General features: G+C 39.0%; 1 protein-coding gene across 2 annotated transcripts in view; it reads right to left on the reverse strand.

Moving 5' to 3' along the window:
- Nucleotides 1–23,239, reverse strand: part of LOC131435110 (unconventional myosin-XV) — a 536,922-nt gene that overhangs the window by 39,560 nt on the left and 474,123 nt on the right. The gene's annotated exons all lie outside the window — the stretch shown is intronic.

A 23,239-nucleotide genomic window follows, 5' to 3' on the forward strand; every position in this document is an offset into this window, starting at 1 on the left:
CGGAAAATGCGTTTCGCGCTTTGCCTCTATGTTTTGATAGAATGATGCTAATAACTAAGTGTTTGTTATCGTTTGTCACCATTGTGTTTATAATATCCAGTGCATCGATGACACTGGTCAGGTTTATTGGATTTCCATCAAACTCCGGCATTAAAGCTGCCACAGTTTTAACGGTATTTTCTAGATTAATCATTTTGGTTTTTGCTTCACGGTTTAGTTCGATTAATTTCTTTGTTGCCAGTTTAAATTTAGGTAGTAGCGATGGTTTGGCATAGATTAATTTGGCATCTCTTAAAGTGAAAATTTTTCCGGAAAGGAATTTTGCTTCTCGGTTGATTAAATTGAAATCTAGACTCAAGATTGTTTTCTAGCTCAGCAAGTTTTTCGTTGATATGGTTTTACGCGAATTGTGCTTCGCTTATTTTTATTATAGTCCCGGGTTGGCGGTTCACTGCATAGGACGCTGGTCTTACAAGCCTATTGTTCGAGCCCCGACCTGGAAGGGTTCTTAGTGTCAGTGGGATTCATAGTACTAGCCATGCAATGATTCTGTACACTAAGAATCGGCTGCGAAGTCTGTTGAAAACAGAAAGGCCAAACTCCACAAAAGGAATGTAATGCCAAGACTTTGACTTATTTTTATTTGTAGAATTTTAATCGAATATGCTCTATTTGGAGATTTTCTAAAATTGCTTTCGATAGTTTTTAGTCCCATAAGTTTTTCTTCGCCGTGGCATCCACAATATAAAGTACTTTAAACCAAATACATTTCGAATATCATATTAGTATGCTGGTATTCATTAGTTAATCTAAGCACTGTTTTGCCGATGCATTCTGTTTCTTGCTAATAACACACAAATCTTGAGATTAAGGCGACTGCATGCGATTAATTCTAAAATGTAGTAGATATACCTCCTCAGATTCTCTAATGAACGAATTACAATGGCTTTAAGTGAAACAGAGAATTTACTACTTAACCATGGTATTTATTTTCAAGATCTTAAATGGCATGCTGCCTCGATATTTGTGTGATCGAATTAAAAGAGGAACTGATTTGCATAGGTACAATACTAGAAACGCATCTGATGCTAGAACACCAAGCTTTCTGTTAGCCAGATCGCAAAACTCATTATTGCAGAATAAGTTTTTTCAATTCGATGCCAAGAGAAATCAAACGCGCAAGGACATTGGTGGAGTCCAAAAAGTTATGTATTTCACATATAAAGTCCGCTTTGTAAGCAAATATTAGTTAGTTAGCTGAAATTTTTTATTGTTTTAGGTATTACGAAGATTTGTATATATTTGTATATATATATATATATATATATATATATATATATATATATATATATATATATATATATATATATATATATATATATATATATATATATATATATATATATATATATATATATATATATATATATATATATATATATATATATATATATATATATATATATATATATATATATATATATATATATATATATATATATATATATATATATATATATATATATATATATATATATATATATATATATATATATATATATATATATATATATATATATATATATATATATATATATATATATATATATATATATATATATATATATATATATATATATATATATATATATATATATATATATATATATATATATATATATATATATATATATATATATATATATATATATATATATATATATATATATATATATATATATATATATATATATATATATATATATATTTATATATATATATATATATTTATATATATATATATATATATATATTGTTATGAGTTATGAGACGTAATAAGTTACTGTGTTTTGTATGATGATGATGGATTTTTAGTTAGCAAATTAGCAGTCTACAAACGTTTGAGCCTCGGTAAAATTTATGAGCGACCGATTGCTTTCAACGAATTCTATAGCGCGACTCGTCAAAGAACACATGCCAGCTGGCAAGCTTCTTGGGATAAAGATGATCTGGGTCGGTGGATGCACTCAATTATTCCTAAAATATCGACAGAGGCATGGTTCGAGGGACTGGATGTGAGTAGGGATTTCATTCGTGTGATGTCCAGACTCATATCCAATCTTTACACGTTAGATGCACATCTCTTTCGAATTGGACTTTCCGAGACTAATCATTGTGCTTGTGACGAAGGCTATCGCGATATTGATCATGCGTGGAATATCGTGATGTCAGATCTCAATTAATAAATTCCTTCGGTATATCCAATGTTCATGCTTGTCGTGACCTTTCTTACAGGAAAATTCTTTATCATTTCATAAAGACAATTGAAGTTTTAATTCAATAATTGACCCTTTTGAGGATTAGTTCTGACTCCTACTGCGTCCATTAGTTTATCCAGTAGCAAAATTTTAATAAAAATTATGTATCAGCACTCAAAATAGGTTACGAAATCAACAACAAAATGTATAAAATTTTCAGCTTATTTTATCATTTATAGCAGTAAATCATTTGATTCATATAATATGATATGAATATGTTTTATTAAACTAAAATCGTTGTGACTATATTAGTAATATATTAGGATAAGAATTCTACGTAAAAGTGATGCTACGGCGAAGAAAAACTTATGTAAATTGCCTTAAGAAATAAACTTATTTATGAAAAAAAGGACAGTGAACTGTGATGCTTGAAGTATTTTTAAAAATATTTACAGTAACAATTCGTCACTTCCTCTTCATTTTATCTTTAAAAAAGTGTGACATCAGTCCCATCTTTACCCTATTGACTTACGAAACAAACGTATTTCTGAAAAATAAAAAAGTACGGGTGTGTAATGTTTGAGACATAACTAGATGTCGTGAATAGAAATAAAGCTGGCATTCTTGTTTTATAATCCCGAATATTAATTAGTTGATCAATTGTGTGAATTGTGCAAGCGTTCCCCTTTTCACTACTAGAATTTGAAACGATACACCTTCACTAAAGTACAGATTAGTTACAATAAACATTCTGATACACAATTACATATTACGAAATAATCGGTATAGTTCTTTATGTTGAAATAACGTTTTTGTTCGTGACGGAGAGTGACGAGTTGAGTTCGAATTCCGATGGATACCGTTGACTTCCGTCATCTATTTCCAGGCTGACCAGTTGTCCGCGGGTGCGGTACTGATATGTGTTCCGTTGCAGTCTTCTGCTTCTTCCGCTTGCGGTAGGAAGCTTTGTATTTCGCTTGGAGATGCCTCGACCGCACCATAATCAACACGTTGACAAATTGTCCTAGATTATCCTAGATTTGCATTACACGATGGTTTTAATTTCAAGAAGCAATCTTTATAGTTTTTTAGATAACATCTGGAGCCATTAAGGAAGGACTGATTACGCATAATGTTGTCTATTTTTCATTGTATTTTGCTGAAATGCAAACGACCACCAGCAGGATGATGCAATCGATCTTCTTTGAGGGGAAACTGGCTATGCGACCTGAGCTTATATGATTTTGTACCACGCAAAAGGTCTGCTTTCATTGCCGATTGCTCCTCTTGACGACCGAAGACGAAACGAGAGCACCTGAGCGTTTCACGCATTTTACTTGGTTTGTTCTTAATGATGTTGGTTCGAGAACCTCACCTCGACATCCAGTTTCGTCTGAAGCACTAGAAGAAATGAACGATTTTCATTTTTTTTGCATAAATATCTGTTTATTAATCTTATTTTTGTGTATTACATCAACGTTTTACAGTATAAGTTTTTTTTTACCCTTTGGCCTTTCGTTTTTGTTGTTCATACGATTCGTTATTAATAATAGGTGTTTTAGTTACTCTTGTTTTACATACTAATGTTTAATCATAATATTTATTTTAATTATTTATAAAATATCTACCTACTTATAACTATCCCTAACCTAATACGTACAAATTTTGAATTATTTGTATTTCAGAGATTGAGCACCTCTCTTCAAATTTCGTGCAGTATTGTTCGAATTTTCGTTCTAGTATATCCAGGGAGGCCATCTCATGTACTTCACTAGTCCAAGGGGGTAGATTTAGAATCATCTTTAAGATCTTACTTTGAATGCGCTGAAGCCTAAGTTTGTGCGTTCGTGCACAGCCTCGCCAAACAGGGACTGCGTATTCAATTGCGGGATAGATCATTTGTTCATAGACAGCCATCTGGTTCTTCAGGAACAGTTTAGATGTTCTACAAATCAGCGGATACAGAGACCTATTGAGTATGCTGCATTTTTGAATGATTTTGTCAACCTAGATAGATAACTTCGTCGGACCATTGGATGACCTCATCACCGAATCGTATTCGGCATTCATCTGATGGAACAAGTTTTGGAGATCTTGAATGTGGAAAAAAGATGAGTAAGTTGGTGAATGGTGGATCTTCCTTTCCGGAACCCAACTGTTCTTTCAGTAATATATCCTGTTCATCTGTGAAAGCAAGAATTCGCCTTTGTATTGACTTTTCAAACAGCTTGGAGAGCAAGCTGATGGGCCGATAGCTCTTGGAAAAGGAAGGATCTTTCCCCGGTTTCAAAACTGAACTTTAGCTAAAAAAACTAACTTTGGTGGGAAGTAACCAAGCTCCCAGCACCTGTTAAAAATATTAGCTAAGAAGACAAATGAGCGAATACTCAAATGTTTCAGCTCAATGTTGAATGTGTTGTCGAAACAGGGGGCCTTCATATTTTTGGATTTTTTCACAATAGCCATCAGCTCATTCGCAGTGACTCTACTTTCCTCAGGAACTAAGCTGTCTGATTGGTCAACCTCTGCTACGCTATCAGCATCGGCTCTTTCATGTGGACTAATAATGATGAGTCCTAAATTGTGAGAACACACACAGTGCTGGCCTGGCGCATTTGCCTTCTCTACTGGTGTGATTAAAGGTATTCCTTCAGCTGCGTCCTGGGGTGACATCAAAGGAGGAATAGGCTTCGGTTTTGTCTTAAGCATAGCCAGATCTCGATTCAATGATGCACACGTACCATCTCGAAGATTGGTCGCCATCACAGTTCACACATTTTACAGCGATGTCATCTAGTAGGCAATCGTTGGTATTGTGTAATTCGGCACATTTCCCGCACCGAATTTTTATGTGGCAATTCCTCGCTCCATGGCCGTAGTTCAAACAGTTCGTGCACTGTGTGACATCCCGATGTACTGGTTTATACTTTTGCCATTCGATGATTATATGGAATAAAGATTTGATCGTTTTCAGTTGACTCATGGTGATGGAGCCCTTCTCCAGATGAACCAACTACAGTTGATCTCGATACTTTTTGTCCGTGTTACGTCGCTTCATTTTAAACACCACCACAGGCTTTAATCCAGCCTCTGACAGTGTTTGCTTTAGTTCGGCTTCCATCATGTCGGCTAGTCCTCGAAGTACAACCTTCATAGGTTTGTTGGCGGCAATATCGTGTGTGAAGTATTCTGCTTTTGTCTGCTTCAGGTGCAATTCCACTCCTTTGTAGTGGTTCAAAACCGGAACAGTTATTTTGTAGCCTTCAGTACATAAACGGAGTGTTGCCTGTAGTCCTTTGCTGATCAGTGTGTTGAAATCCGAGCGTAGAGTTGGTAGGAAGCCCTACAGGTAGAAAGGCGGCATTTTTTTTCTTCTGCAGTTCCTCTTCGACATCAACTGGCAGATCAGCGTATTGATTGTTACTCAGCAAACGGTCGTTTACCTGTACATCACTTGGCTTCAGACGCTTAGCATCCTTTGGATCCTTCCCGTATCTATGGCGCGTTTTACCCATAGCTTGGGTAGGTAGAAGGCTGTGAATAAAAGATAAAACAAAATCGAAATTAGTCGTAGTAGGTTATTCGTTTATCCACATCGAGTGTTAGATGACGAATGAACGATTTTCAATCAGAGTTAAGTTTTTATACTCGTCCAGTCGGAACTGATATGTGCTTGACTACCTCAAAACCGTCGGCCGGGTGCGAAAAAGGCAAGCAAGCGTGATAATTTTCCTTATTATTCCTAAAAGATTTAGAAAACTTTGTTAGTCAGTTATTCTTGGTTATCTAACGCCGTTTAAAATTTAATCACAAATTCATGATCATATTTCCGATAGCTTGTATAATTTCTGTTGATTCAAATTGATATTGATTGATAATTTAGCAATAATATCTGCTGATTTTGGTATTAGTTGAAAATGTTGAAGGTAACTAATGTCGTTATTGAATCAATCAATTTTGTTGATTCGAACTAATATTGTCAGTTGATTTTAGTAATAATCACTCTTTGGTTAAGTAATATTTTTGCTGATTTGTACTAAATCTAACTATGGCTTTTAACCATAACTTTTGATAAACTGTGTAATTTTACTTCATTTCAGCTAGTTTAAAAAATATACGAATTCTAGCTTAATCGATCAAAATTTTTTACGGACTAAATTAATTAAAATTATTTCGGTTCTACGAAACTGGACTGAATCAACTGATTAATATGAGCATTTACTCAATGAAATCAGATGGAACAGGTTGAAGTTATCAACTTTAAATAAATTTGAACTAAATTTGAGGCATTTCGTATTTTGAACTTTTAGTAGTTTTCAACAACAAATTATTTGTTCTACGGTTTCAGAGAAGTTATGGGAACTCGAAATCATTCTCTGAATATATTAAATCTGAATCAAGACTAACCAACCGCGCAGTCGTAATCATAAGCAACCCTTTCGATGGATGGTCACCATGATGGTTGATATGCTTGTATAACACCAACGACATAATGTTAACAAGATATCCAGCTCTCAAATTTCTCGAACAAATCCTTGGAAACGTCTTTTTTGACTAGCATGCCGTCTTCAGGCGAGTCCGCATCGAATCTTGTACATAGAAGTAGTGGTGCGAAATTTCAAATTCGTACGCGACAAAATAGCAGCATTGCGCACCCATACAATTGACATGATATTTTGAAACCGTGCGATGACGTTGCTGAACTGAAGATTGATTTTGCTCCAAGAGATGGCATTTCACCAGAGTGATACACGCTGGCGTCAGATTCTTGTCCACACCGAGGATGCAAAAAACGAAGAATCGCACAAAGAGGAAAGCGCACTTCTTCTCAGTGTCGAATAGACAGCATTTGAGTGTGAGCTTGTGGTTAAAGCAGCTGGCGCGAGTGAAACACATTCTCTTCGCATGAATCGCTCACACGCGCTCTCGTCTAAATACACCCAAGTGACCACTGGCGCGTGATGGTGAGCGAACACTTCTGTGAACTTCAATTAATAGAGAGTAGATCTGGCCTTGCTATGAAAAATTTGCAAGGAAAACCGAAAATTTTACGATAAATTGTTTTATTTTGCTGATTTTGCGTATCCACGCTACTTCTACGCAAACCTTACAGCAGAGCGCTCACCGGCGTGTACACCTCTGTGAAAGTATCTGCATCCACCTCAGAGAATTTATTAGCTAATGCTCTAGCACTTTGGTGTGATTCAGTGGAAGAGGTAAAAGGAAATAAACAAACGCACTCATGATGCGTGCACACTTTATACAACAGTGGTGTATATATGTGAAAGAGAAGAGCTCTCGTTGAAGTTGTCAGTGCGAGGGGAGAAATTTTGCTTACTCTTCGTCACACAGAGGAGATGGACATCTCTGGCTCCAAGCTGACACGGTCTGATTATACTAACCTTTTGTAATGTTCTCTTCGACACTTCGAAAATACTAGACTTGTTATTTAGTTAACCATTGTAGTAAAATATTCGTCAGAAGTGATGGTGATGTTATCTAGATGACAAATTGAATAAAATCAAATGGCATTCCTCCATTTTCTCACCAAGTGTTACACCTACCTATCAACGTATTGATATCCTGCTATTTTAGTAATCAAAGTAAAGCTTGAAGATTCTTTAAAAATTACCTAGCCATATATTGACAAACATTCGTTTTTACATAAACACTATAAAATAACTTTACAATAAAGTTCAATAATAATATGATTCAAATCAACCGAGTTCACGAGACAAAACGTGTTGTTTTTTTACTGCGCATGTTTCTCAGAGATGGCTTAACCGATTTTAACAAGTCTAGACCCTTTTGAAAGCTATTGTTAGGCCATTGATCAAGATCGAAGATCAAATGTCTGTGACTTCTGGTTCAGGAGATATTATTTATTTATTTATTTATTATTGTAATATCCATCGGATACGAAATCTACATCTACATAGTCACATAACATTATTAAAAATAAAATACACATAATATAAATAAAAACAAAAACTAAAGGCTAGAAAAAATATCAAAACACAGAAGATCGTTTGACTTTACTTGCGAAACGACTAGATGATTCACCAAACTTAAAAAGATCTTCTACAGCAGTGAATGATCGAATGGCAGCGGTTATCGGTTCATTGCATCCAAAACTAGTTCTATGAAATCTTTGCTGAAGTAGAGTGACATTTCGCAGGGTTCTGTTCGGTACTCGAAAATTAATTTCGGATCGCAATTCCGGTGCATCGATTTCTCCGTTGATCAGTTTTGCAACAAATACTGCCTGTTGTATTTTACGGCGACGTAACAGCGATTCGATTCCGATTAGTTGACATCTATCGGAATATGGTGGAAGATTCGAGGGATCTCTCCACGGTAAATTCGGTAATGCCAACCCAACAAACCGCTTTGAACTCGTTCAATTCGCATGCACCACGAGAGCTGATAAGGTAACCAAACTGATGAAGCGTTCCCAAGAATAGGTCTTACGAGTGAGCAGTATAATACCTTCGAGCAATGAGGATCTTTAAAATCCCTTGCGATTTTTGAAATAAATCCCAACTGACGTGAAGCTTTTGAAATGAACAGTGATCGATGTGAATCAAAGGTCAGTTTTTCATCCAACAATACTCCTAAATCGCTCATCTGGTTAACTCTAGTCAGAACAGAGCCACCAATACTGTAATTGAATTTCACAGGATTCAAAGTACGGTGGAACGTAATCACCTGACATTTTGCCACGTTAATGATTAGCTTGTTTCTGTGACACGAACGAAAAATTCTAGTAGATATTGTAACCGCTGGCAAATCCTCTACGGTACGAACTACGAGGTACAATTTTAAATCGTCTGCATAGATCAATTTGCAGCCATTTTGCAAAGCAAATGAGACATCGTTGAAAAAAGGACGAAACAGTTATCCAACTTCACTCGTAATACTCTACCAGTCAGATACGATCTTAACCAGGACACGAGCTGCGCAGAGAAGCCGAGACGATATAATTTACAAAGAAATATTTCGTGGTCAATTTTGTCAAATGCTGCTTTTAGATCAGTGTAGACAACATCCATTTGAGTTTTTTTCTTCCATGCTAGCGATACACTTAGATTCGTCGAAACTGATCTTCCTGGTATAAATCCATGTTGATCAAATGAAACGTAATTCCTCACTCGATCTAATATGGCACCACTTACAATCATTTCAAATAGTTTAGATGAGGCAGAGAGACTGGTAATCCCACGGTAATTAGCAACATTTCGCCGATCGCCATCTTTAAATATGGGACAAATGTACGATTGCTTCCATATGCACGGGAATTTTGCCTGCTCAAAAGATTGACTAAAAATTGTACTCAATGGTTTAGCCAATGCACCAATACATCGATTCAAAACAACTGCGGGTAAACCGTCTGGCCCGGGAGAGTATGAGCATCTCAGAGGTAACGATGAAAGTATTCAAACTAATTAGGTCAGCAGGAATATCAACAACAGCAATTTCCGTCTCTTCATTTGAAGTCAGATTACTATAAAACACACCAGCGAAATGCCTGGCAAACAATTCACAAGATTCAGAAACTTGATGATTGGGCAGCCTCATCCTCGAGGAAAACATTCGTAGGTACAGATGAGTTTTTCCTTTTCGAATTAACGAATCGCCACGAGGGTTACGTCTTAGACTAGTCTGCATGCGAAGTATATATGCTTTGTATAAACTAGCATTAAGAGCACGATAAGCATTGGCAGATCGATGAATGTTAGCAACGTTGGAAGCATAACGTCGTCGAAGCAATTTGCGCTTATTTGCATTACGATCTCGTTTTAATTTGCGTAATTCTAATGTGCTCCAAGCAGGAGAAACGGGTTGCCTAACACGAGGTACATTTGACTCAAGCCAACGATTGATTTCGTCGCAGAAGATATCTGCCATGTCGTCGACATCACCGGTACCAAACAATATTTCCCAATCGACATTGTTAAGATGATCGGACAAAGCAAAGAAGTCCACCAACCGATAATTCAAAGAACGTGAAGCACTGCTATCGCTAATCGTCGGCAATTGGGTACTATCCGCAATCGTGAACAGCTGAATGGTTAGCGGTGGATGATGATTGTCCACGGGAAGCAACGGGTTAGGACAACGATCTACTACACAATTGTTAGATCAAAACAAAAGATCGAGTGTTCGGCCTAGCGAATTATACACCAGATTCCTCTGTCTGAGACCAAGGAATTTCATTCCATCAAGCAGTGTGTGACTAGCAGGTGGCAATTGTGAGGTACAGCAAACAATGCTATTGTTGCTCTTACTCCACTACATGCGAGGCTGGTTATACACACAATAACTGTATCGTCGTTCGAAGTTTGATCACACAATTCGTTCAAAGAATCAATATGCTCATTGATCACGTTTAGATCCTGGCTTCGATCCGGGGGAATGTAAATAGCACATATGACTAGTTTTTTACCTTTAATTTTCGTGGCGATAGATATTTGTTCCAAATTCTGTCCAGCCATCGTGTGTATCGCTTTACTAGTGTATCGCTGTGCCACAGCTATTAGCACGCCACCGAAGCGCGATTTATTACTGTTGCGTTGACAACATTCGCATCGAAAAACGTTGTAGGCCGTCCCAAATAACTGCAGAGAAGTTATGCAATCGTCAAGACCAGTTTCAGTCATAATCACCACGTCAAAGTCACATTCTGCAGAATTCAGGAACAAGTAATCTATTTTTGTCCTCAGTCCTCTAACGTTTTAATAGTAGACCATGATATCATTGGAAGATAGTGGCTGCAAAGGACAATCATTGAATGCAGATAAACCGAACGATGCGTTCAAATACTCGCCTCTGGTGGGGGCCCGAAGGCACCCACCGTCCACTGAAAATCGCGTTGCATTTAAACCATTTCCGCTACTACTAATTATTGCTGTGTTGGGATCGTTGGTGGTGGATCGTTGGTGAATGGCCGTCCTATTGTGTTTTTTGAAATCTCAACAAACTCTCTAAATAGTAAACCGGTTGGCCAGCACGCAGCGTTGAGAGCTTGCTGCTTGTATGCTGGATCCAGACCAACTTTGAATGAGATGTAAGTCATGTTTGATGTGTCTGATGTCCTTTAGGTACAAGACGAATAACATCAAAAGGGGCTTCTAATTTCAAACAGCGAGCAACTATCTTCTGCACATCCTCATTACTGATCAACGGCTGGAAGCCCGATAGGTAAAGCCAAAATTTAGGTTGTTATGCCGGGGGTGTTACGAAAGGAGCAGACAGATCACCAAAATCAATTTGGTTAGTACCACGATTCGCATCTGGACGAATTGCTTCACCATTTTCACCACGACGACGCTTCGCATTGTAAATTGGCCATATAGGTATCCGAGCAGGCGGCTTAGAACTTGAACTATTTGAGATACAGTCAACTTTTTTGCTAAGCGTTTCGACAATATCAGTGAGTTTTTTTTTATTCAATAATTTTTAAGGCACACTGCTTAAGCTCTAAGGTGCTAAGGGCTTTTTCTATTTTTATTAACGACTAACTTAAAACTAGGATAGTAAAAATGGATAATGTTGTATTGGGGTCGCAGTGGTCGACTTTGGCAGATCCAGCCTTCAGTTGGCGATCGCCACCGGCCGGTGGATGGAATATGTCATGAGTCTTCCAGATGACGTTGGCCGCGTCGTTCGGTCCGTGCGGGTCCGCGGGAAACACCCCCAGGCTACGAATACCCGGCGGGTGGCCCGCATGACTAGAGCGGCCTTCCGTGGGCGATGATGGTGATGTTACAGAAGAGAACGAAAAAAATAGAGAAGTAAATATTGCGGAAAACGAAGTAAAATACGGATATGGGAACGAAATGGCTAAGAACGACAGAGATCTAATTAGTTGACATCGAGATGGAGAAGAGGTGGGGATGGGGGAAGCGAAAAGGTTAGTGACAGCAAAAAGATCTTGTTAGTTCCGATGAAGATGGTGGACAGATGAGGAATCGGGATAATCGGCGGAAGTTATTGTCGAACCTGCAGTTGAAAAATTATTCTTAGCCACAGTTGAAACAACGTCGATAAATAGGAGGAACTTTCTAAGCCAGATGTAACAGATTACACTTGTATATTATTGTGTTTGAGAAACTGGTATATCAGAAGCATATATGAATTATCCCGACTCGCCAACACATCCCGAACCGGAACCACAGGCGGTCTACCTCGGGCCCTGAGGGATTCCAGTAGCTTCGACCTGGCGTCGCGATACTCTACGCACGACCACACGACATGCTCGATGTCCTGATAACCGTCGCCACAGGTGCAGAGTCCGTTCTCCACGATCCCGATACGCCGGAGATGTGCGTTAAATGTATAGTGATTTGACATGAGCCGTGACATAACGCGAATGAAATCACGACTCACGTTCATCCCCTTGAACCAAGGTTTCGTCGATACCTTAGAGATAATGGAGTGTAGCCATCGTCCTAGTTCGTCATTGCTCCATGTAGTTTGCCAACTTTCGAGAGTTTTCTGACGAGAAATACTGAAAAATTCATTGAAGCATATTGGTCTTTCATAAATATCACCTTCTATTGTGCCAACCTTAGCCAATGAGTCTGCCTTTTCATTGCCCGGAATGGAACAATGCGAAGGGACCCAGACTAAAGATATTGAATAAGACCGTTTAGATAAAGTTCGCAAGTGTTCCCGTATTTTCCCCAGGAAATATGGGGAATACTTTCCTGGCTTCATTTCCCGGAGAGCTTCTATTGAGCTTAGACTGTCCGTGACAATGAAGTAATGGTCTTTGGGCAAGGTTTCAATGATCTCGAGGGTGTACTGAATAGCAGCTAATTCTGCGACGTAAACTGAAGCCGGATCACTGAGTTTGTACGAAGCGGTGATGTTCTGATTGAAGATACCGAAGCCTGTGGACTTGTTGATGTTTGATCCGTCAGTATAAAACATATTTTCACAGTTGACTGTCCTAAATTTGTTATTGAAAATATTAGGGGTCACTTGAGGGCGTACGTGATCCGGAACTCCACAAATCTCTTCCTTCATGGATGTGTCGAAAAACACAGCAGAATCAAAAGTATCCAAAAAATAAGCACGGTTGGAAACAAACGAAGAAGGATTAATATTCTGAGCCATGTAATCAAAATACAAGGACAAAAAACGGGTTTGAGAATTAAGCTCAACTAACCTTTCGAAGTTTTCAATCACCAGAGGATTCAAAATGTCGCATCGAATGAGCAAACGATATGAGAGATCCCAGAACCGGTTTTGCAATGGAAGAACGCCCGCCAGCACTTCGTATGAGTCGATTACATACAACCCAAGGAAACACGCAAACAACGATACTGGATTCTTTCCAGCTTGATGAAGTGAGTGTTCGCCGCGGGTCGGAAGCAAAAGCATCCATATTCCATCACGGACAATATCGTTATTTGATACAACCTGATCAGGTCTCCTGGTGGGCACCCCACCATGATCCGGTTATTGTACGAAGAAAGTTGATTCTCTGCTGGCATTTTTGTTTCAGATACCTAATGTGACATCCCCATGTGGCTTTGGAGTCGAACCAGACCCCGAGATATTTGAATGTGAAGACCTGAGCTATGTTTTCACCCCCTAGTTGAAGCTGTAGTTGTGCTGGTTCTCGCTTCCTCCAAAATACAACCAGCTCAGTTTTCTCCGTAGAGAACTCGATACCCATCTGAAGAGCCCATGATGACAAGTTGTCGAGAGTATCTTGTAATGGTCCTTGGAGATCTGCAGCTTTGGGTCCTATAATAGACACAACGCTGTCGTCGGCAAGTTGTCTTAGCGTGCAAGATGTGTTGATACATTTATCGATGTCGTTCACATAAAAATTGTATAAAAGGGGGCTTAAGCATGAGCCCTGAGGAAGACCCATGTAGCTGAATCGTATTGTCGACAAATCACCATGCGCGAAGTACATGTGTTTCTCAGACAATAGATTATGTAAAACGTTGTTCAAAACTGACGAAAGACCATGCTGATGCAGCTTCTCAGATAGGATATTTATAGAAACTGAATCAAGAGCCCCCTTAATGTCTAGGAAAACTGATGCCATTTGTTCTTAACCAGCAAATGCCATTTGAATTTCTGTTGAGAGCAACGCAAGACAATCATTCGTTCCATTGCCCCTGCGGAAACCAAATTGTGTATCTGAAAGCAAACCATTAGTTTCGACCCAATTGTCTAGACGAAACAGAATCATTTTTTCGAACAATTTCCGGATACAGGAAAGCATAGCAATAGGCCGATACGAATTGTGATCGGAGGCTGGTTTTCCTGGTTTTTGAATGGCGATAACTCTTACTTGTCTCCAGTCGTGTGGGACAATATCACCCGTGAGAAACTTGTTGAATAAATTCAGCAAGCGCCTTTTGGCGGGGTCAGGCAGATTTTTCAACAAGTTGAATTTTATTCTGTCTAATTTCGGGGCTTTATTGTTACATGACAAGAGTGCAAGTGAGAGCTCTACCATCGAAAACGGTGTTTCGTTTGTATTTAGTGTCGCGGCGCGGGAGATCTTCTGTTCCGGAACAGAGTCTGGGCATACTTTTTTTAGCGAAATCGAATATCCAGCGGTTGGAATATTCGTCGCTTTCAGTCGTGGTGTTATGATTGCGCATTCGTCGGGCTGTGTTCCAAAGAGTGCTCATAGATGTTTCTTTCGTTAAGCCATCTATAAACCGACGCCAGTAACCGCGTTTCTTGGCTCTAATCAAGTTCTTAGTTTTAACGTCTAACATCGCGTAATTCCGGTAATTATCCATTTTTTCTGAATATTTTATACGCGGAGGCTCTCTCCGCGTTTAAATTTGCGCACTCTTTGTCCCACCACGGGTTGGTAGGACGGATGTTAGTTTTTGCGCCGGGTACACGTTTCGTCTGAGCTTGAATCGCAGTATCGAGAATCAAGCCAGCCAAAAACGTGTACTCTTCCTCCGGAGGAAGTTGTTGAGTTCTTTCAAGTTTCTCAGATATCGAGGTCGCATAGCTATTCCAATCAATATTTCGTGTGAGGTCATACGAAACATTGATTGTCTTCGATGGTTTTGAGCCGCTGGTGATTGATATTACGATCGGTAGATGATCGCTACCGTGGGGATCAGGAATTACCTCCCACGTGTGATCCAACCGTTGGGATGTCGAGCAAAGGGATAAATCCAGCGCACTTGGTCTTGCTGGTGGTGCAGGAATCCGTGTCATTTCTCCCGTATTCAAGATTGTCATATTGAAGTTGTCGCAATTATCATGGATCATAACTGATCTGCTATCGTCGTGAAGACAGCCCCATCCCGTACCGTGTGAGTTAAAGTCTCCAAAAATCAACGTCGGTGCGGGAAGGAGCTCTATGATATCACTGAGCCGCCGATGCCCAACCAAGACTCTAGGAGGAATGTAGATGGAAGCAATACAAAGGTCCTTACCTTTGATTGTAACATGACATGCGACAACTTCAATACCTTGTATCGAGGGGAGGTGATTTCGATAAAAAGAATAGCACTTTTTGATCCCCAAAAGTACTCCTCCGTAGGGATCATCTCGATCCAGGCGAATAATATTAAAATCGTGGAAGTTTAAGGATATTTCAGAAGTTAACCAAGTTTCGTACAATGCTAATGCGTCACATTTCAGATTTTTTACTAGAAATTTAAGAGAATCTATTTTTAGGATGATACTTCTGCAATTCCACTGTAAAACAGTGATTAGATCCGTGACCTCGGTGGATGATTTAGCCATCGAAGGATACAATCGCTGAGAGAAGGGGCCAATTTGCAGTCAACTCCTTCAAATATGTTTTTACTGTTGGCATGAAAGCAATTAAAATGCTTCTAAGAGGGTCTGAAATATTGAAAGTTGTAAAACTCCAGTCCACAACATCAGAGAACTTGATAAATCCAGCACCTAGTTGTTTCTCTGGTAGATTTTCTGGGACGCTGGGGGATTTTGTAGTCCCGGGAAGTCGTGGGAATTCCATCTCGGAATTGAGTTTTCCGAGACCAGGAGCTTTTTGCTTCGGTGGTGTGTCCCGATTCCCGTTAGCTGTAACTTTTCGAAGCCCTTCGGAAGACACCTTCGAACCCTTACTAGGGAGCTTATGAGAGGATTTATTTATTCTTTTTCTACAGCTATGAGGGACCGCCGAAGATGGACCTTCCAAAGGGTCGTCAGAATCGCTCTTGTCAGTTGACAAGCAGGCATATGGGTTCGTTGTCTGTTTAGGACGGGTGGCACTTTTAAGACCCTCCTTGCAGTAGAGACACTTTTCAGCATCCTTATCGTAAGAGCCATCTGCATGAACCTCCCCACATTTAGCACAACGTGGCTTATTGCTGCAATGGGTAGCTGTATGCCCCAATTGTTTGCAATTAGTACAATTCATTACTCGAGGTACAAAAAAAGAACAGGCAGACGAACCCGGTCCAAGGGGATGAAGTTGGGAAAAGCCGATCCGGCGAAGGTCACACGATACGAGTCTGATTGGAGATAAGACTTTGTTCCATCCCCTGCGATCGATACTGAATGCAATCGCTTGCAGTCCAGTATCTTGACGTTCTTAAGTGAGGGGTCCTTAAAACAACCCGCCCCGTACAGAATGTCCTCGCAAATCAAACTCGAATCGGTGACCACACCGTCGATTTCGACTTCGCGAGCTGGCACGTAGACGCGGTACTCCAGCGTAAAAGGATCCTTTTGAACAAGCTCATTAGCCTGTTTTGAGCTGGTAAACAAGACCCTGAGCTTGTCTGGCCGTATTCTATCAATACTTTTGATGGTATTGTATCGCGATGTCAGGTCCCGCAATATTTTTAAAATGTTTAACTTTTTTTCTTTCGATTTGGTCCGGAAATAGACCGCGTAAGGCCCGGCCGGTAGTGCGAGCCCATCCGGATAGCTCTTTATGCGAGACTTTTTACAGTCAAGGGAAGTCTCCATTTGATCATCGGGAACGGGGGGGGGGGGGGGGGTCAGGATTTAAATTAGACATAGAATGACTCGGGGAGAAATAGAACAGTCGAATGCAGGAAGGAAAAAAAAAACTAAATATTAATGATACTTAACTTAAATCCAACGGGGGCCACCAAGGCCCAGCCCTCGTCGATCGGCGTATCGTCGCTTCGATGGTGTGCAAAAAAGGAGGAAGAGGAAAAAGCACACTCTTTTGTAATCCGCTTAGTATAATCACAATGGCCACTGAGATCTGGCCTTGATCGATCAAACAATCACCGGCTAACGGTACTGTTTTGATCGTCCGCTCACAACAATGCACTGCTTCAGTGTATAATGTGCAAAAAACCTCTCACAGAAAAAAGCACTATTGTCTATTACACAATAGCGATATAATCTAGTTTTGGCCGTCCGGTCACGTTATCACACACGGTACTGGTTTTCAACGCTTTCGCAGTAAACACAAAGCACGTCCGTTCGCTCGGAAGGTTGAAATGGTAATGAATATCAGTGAGTTGCTGTATCTGCGTGTCAATATTGGTGTTGCAAGTAGTGGTGGGCACAGTGTTTACATTCAGGTCCGAAATGTAAGCACAAATGCTTCTGCCATTTAGCAGGTCTCTGTAATTTGTGCAAATAAACACTGCTTTACCTTGAGCAAACACCTCTTTACATGATCGTAAATTGAATCCACAGCAATTTTGACTAATATGGAAAGGAGTCTCACATAAACCACAACGTATTGGTTCCAAGTCGTTGATGTCATGGTGACACTCTCCGCATTGTTTTTTTTGCCATGTTTGTTTTGATCTACGTTCGACAGCGAGCTGATATCAAGATGACACAATTTGTTTCACAGAGCGAAGAACGACTATGTCAGCGACTGGTGCTAACGGTCGAAAGCACGCCACAAATTAGCCGGAAAACAGCAAAACGCGAATAAACGGCAGTAAACTCGATGAATACTTCAATCACTTGCGGAAACGGATGAACAGCCGGTGACGATGAAAATAGAACGGAAACAAATCCTTTCTAATAGCACTTGAAAACCGCAAAAACAGAGTCAACAAAGAACACTCGCACTGGTCCAGTTGAAATACACGGAGAAAAAATAATGGTATAAGGGACGTAACCGACAAAACGTGTTGTTTTTTTACCGCGCAAGTTTCTCGGAGATTGCTTAACAGATTTCAACAAGTCTAGACCCGTTTGAAAGCTATTGCTAGGCCATTGATCAAGTGCAAAGATCAAATGACTGTTCCGGAGATATGATGGTATAAGTGACGTAACCGAAAAAACACGTTGATTTTTACCGCTGGGTAAAGGGTGCTGCCCAGCGGTTAGTTTGAAAATTCTCGATCTTGAAAAAGCACCATAGGGCGGTAATGTCCTTACAAATGAAATGGATTAGGGAGCCCTTACCCTACATGGAATTTCCGAAATCGAATTTTTTTTGTCTTGAATACGACTTACTTTACTATGGGGCGCCTTTTCAAAATGTACCCTGTACAAGAATTAGCAGAACTTTATCGCGAATATCTCTTGATGTACTTAACCTAACAACATAATTTTTCTACAAGCTATCGGAAATATGATCAGGAATTTGTGATTAACTTTTCAACAGCGTAAGATAACCATAAATATTTAAAATACAAAATTTTCTAAAACTTATGGAAATAAAGAGAAAAAATCATCACGCTTACTTAACTTTTTCGCCCGACCAATGACGGTTTTTAAGTAGTCAAGCTTATATCAGTTCCGGTTATCTATGGACGAGTATAAAAGGTAAACTTTGATTGAAAATCGTTCATTTTATTTCCAGTTAAGACGGAACTGGATGTCGAGGTGAAGTTCTCCTACCAACATCAGTAAGAACAAACCAAGTATAATGCGTGAAACGCTCAGTTCGTACTTTCATTTGGACTTCGATCGTCGGGAGTAGCATCCGTCAGTAATGAGAGCAGACCTTTTGCGTGGTATAAAAATCGCAGAGCCTGTTTCCCTTCAAAGAAGATCGACTGCATCATCATGCTGATTATCGTTTGATTTGGAGCAGAATATAACGAAAAATGGTCAACAATGAGAAACATGATGCAAAATCAGCCCTTCTAATGGCTCCAAATATTATCTAAAGAACTATAATGATTGCTTCTTGGCAATTCGATAATCAAAACCATCAGTATAGTGCGAATCTGAGACAATCTGATTAGCTTTGTGCAAAATTCGCAACAGTGTTTAATATCTTAGAGGAGTACATAATTTGGCCCTTCTGAATACCAGAAATTCATCCCGTACTGCCTTTATATAGTTTCTTTCACTGAAATAATCAAATCCAAAATGAAATAATCGACATCAAAATTCTGTATGTTGCTATTAAAAACCATAATTAAATACCCAAAGAATTATGCAAAATTTACCTTCACTATACTGTATACGGTACATTTTTAAACCAGTTGTGGTTTGTAGTAGAACTTTCTGCTGATTTGCTAAACCGACTCAGAATAGATTCGAACTTAACTCGTCACTCTCCATCACGAACGCCTTCATAAAAGGTTTTTTTCAGAACCACCTTTATTTTATCATAAAGAACTGTACTGGTTATTTCGTAATATTTTATTGTTTGGCAAAATGTTTAATGTAACTAATCTGTACTTACTTTTTTCGTTTCAAATTTTAGAAGTGAGAAAGGGGAAAGCTTGCACAATACACACAAACGATCAACTAATTGATATTCGGAAGTATTACGAAAGAGTGTCAGTTTAATTCGTATTCACGACATCCAGTTATGTCTCTGACAATACACACTCGTACTTTTATGTCAAATATTTTAAAATTTCATGAAACGTCGAGATTTAGTGTTCTCTCAAAAAAAGATTTAGTGTTATCTAAAAAAATCAAAACCAAAATATTGCACTACAACACTCTCAGGTTCAAAATGTCAGATATCTTCTTAAAAAGAGCATAATGCCAGCTATGAGACAACAAAAGATATTTTTAGAAAAAGTTTGGAATCATATCGACGTTTAAAATTTGTTGGATCGTTTTCGTTACCTTTTGTTACTATTTAGACATTGGCCCTTATTCTGCGAGTCGAGCGAGGTGACTCGACAAATCTCACCTCGCTGTCGCATGACTGTAGTCACCCTATTCTACGAGTCGACTCGAGTGACGTGAGAGGTTCATTTCATGGTGAGTGAGACGATGAAGCTTAAGTGACTGGCGATTCATTTTCCCAAACGTCAACGAAGAAAAACATGGCCCAGTGTGGTAGGAGAAAATCTTTCAATTAGGTCAAAACCCTGTTTTAAATTTCTTTATTGTAATTTTGTTACCAAACGCAACCCACAAGAGTCATTTGTGTAAAATATTTATATATATATATATATATATATATATATATATATATATATATATATATATATATATATATATATATATATATATATATATATATATATATATATATATATATATATATATATATATATATATATATATATATATATATATATATATATATATATATATATATTGGATTACAGTTTGTAGCGTTAAAACGGCTATACATTGTGAAAATCCCCTGACTGGTGTCAGAAGTGGGATAGTAGTGAGTGTGAAAATAAAAGTGATTGGCGTGACAGCTCTAGTAAGCCGTTCACGTTCAGCATTAGCCCGCGACCGTGCGGAACCTTCGAGCACCGCAACGACAACGATTCCTTGGAAGCTGCTCACGTTCAGCATCAGCACGAGACCAACTGGATCCTTCGAGCACCGCAGCGAGAGCGAGCCTACAAGACGACAACGACCAACCCGCTCACTCCATAGGGATCAATGCTACAAACCTTACTGTAAGTAGTTGAATCCTATTTTTCACGTGTATAAAAATGGCAGAGACGCGTAATTCTGAGATCGAGCAATTGAAGGATTCAAAGTATCGATACCTAGGGTATCGGGATACCAAAATTTTGGGTATCGATACAAGGTATCAAAAGGCAATAAAGTATCGATACCTGTAAGTATCAATTGATACTTGAGCAGCAGCAGGTTTTTCCATAAATTTGTTGTGAAACTAGTATACGAATATTTCTTGCCATATAGATTGCACTTCGCCTTTGGTGACTTTTGATCCATGTCAAAGAATTTCACATTTCACGTTTTTTCTCAAAAAAAATCATATCATAACCTTTATGTCCATACACGGATACTACACTAAAAGCCAATTCTTATTGAACATTTAGGAGTTTCGTTGGTTTGTGCAAAAGCACATATTCTTTTTCTTCGGCTCGTCAGAGCTAATTTTGTGGTTTAAATTGAACTACTATTACTATTACCACGGGACCAGGGACGGACGGAACGGAAGCACCAGGCTCGCGCATGTATTGGTATGACGGGTATGACTAGCTGTCGTTGAAATTCGTACTCGACAACCTCGCGTCGTCCCACAAGTGCAATGAGTGTGAAATATTGAAATGTTTGAATCTTCTGAGAGTATGGCCTTTATGTGCCTGTTTTGTTGATGGGTTTCGCTAATTTCACTTTCTTTCAGTGCACTTGTGGGACGAAGCGAGATTGTCGAGAACAAATTTCAACAACGGCTAGTCCACGTCATACCAATCCATGCACGAGCCTGGCGCTTCGTCAAATCCGAAGAAAAAAAAGTTCAATTGGGGACGGGTATAGCGGGATGGGTTAGTCGATGCCTTTCACGCAGCCTACCTGAACATTCGATTCCCAACCCTGAACATAGTCTTAGAAAGTTTTTCTGGCCCGAAGTGGCGAATGCCCTTAAGGTTAAAGCCTCTGTCATTGAAACAAAAAAAAATCCATCGTAATGGGAATTGACTTTAATCCGTTGCGATACTGTAAGTATCGAGACCAAAAGTATCGATACTAACAGTATCGCTCTGATGCTATATCGATACCAAAAATACCCGATTTTTGAAAATAAGTATCGATACCTCAAAGTATCGACTCGGTATCGGACATCCCTAGTTGCTCTCACAAAATAATTCATAGCGAAGCAACTATCTTCACGAGGCTGGATAGTGCTGAGTATTATATATTCAGTTTTCGCCAACAGACTGATAACTGACTCTTAAATGTTGAATGTTTATACGAGCTCAGAACGCGAGCTGCTGCTAATGATTAATTTATGCCACGAACACTGTTCCATATCAATTATTCAATCCGTGTCAAGTTAATCGAGGATAAGAATTCCTAGTTATACTCGAATATTATAAACAGAAGTAGCAGGAACGCAGGCTTAGTGATGGCGATCTGGCGATCTCAGCAAATACTGCGAACAAACAAGCGCTTTGTTTGCTGGATCCTCGAGAAAAAACTAACTCCTGCACCCTTGTTACTTCTATAAATAAAATTCCTGCTAAATAGTGTTTGATTGGGTTTAATAAAAATAGTGCATGAGAGTAAATCAACCCGCTGGATAAAAAATACGTCTTGTAATCAATATCCAGCATGAAACATTTGATTGAAATTTCATTTGGGTGTTTCAATGACTTGTTGAGAGCTATAAAGAACCCATGTCCTTATTACAGCAAAACCTTCGACAATTGAGAGTCAGTCATCAGTTTGTTGGCATAAACTGAATATATAATCTTCAGCACTATTCAGTCTATTAGAGATAGTTGCTTGCTATGAATTGTGGGGCTAGACATTCTCTGTTAACGGGAGAAGGAGAATCTGTGGTATGGGTGAATATTTTTCGCTCTCTTCCTTTCTCGTGCATGGACAGCCTTTCCAATGAAACAACAAAGCTCACGCTTCCGGAATTCAGGAGCTTTGTATGGGACCGTAAGACTTTTCATTTGAATCTGAGTTTGTTAAAATTATAAGAGAAAAGTGAGTCTCAACACACACACACACACACACACACACACACACACACACACACACACACACACACACACACACACACACACACACACACACACACACACACACACACACACACACACACACACACACACACACACACACACACACACACACACACACACGAGCCGAGC

Source organism: Malaya genurostris, chromosome 3, assembly GCF_030247185.1.
Source record: "Malaya genurostris strain Urasoe2022 chromosome 3, Malgen_1.1, whole genome shotgun sequence".
Lineage (NCBI taxonomy): Eukaryota > Metazoa > Arthropoda > Insecta > Diptera > Culicidae > Malaya > Malaya genurostris.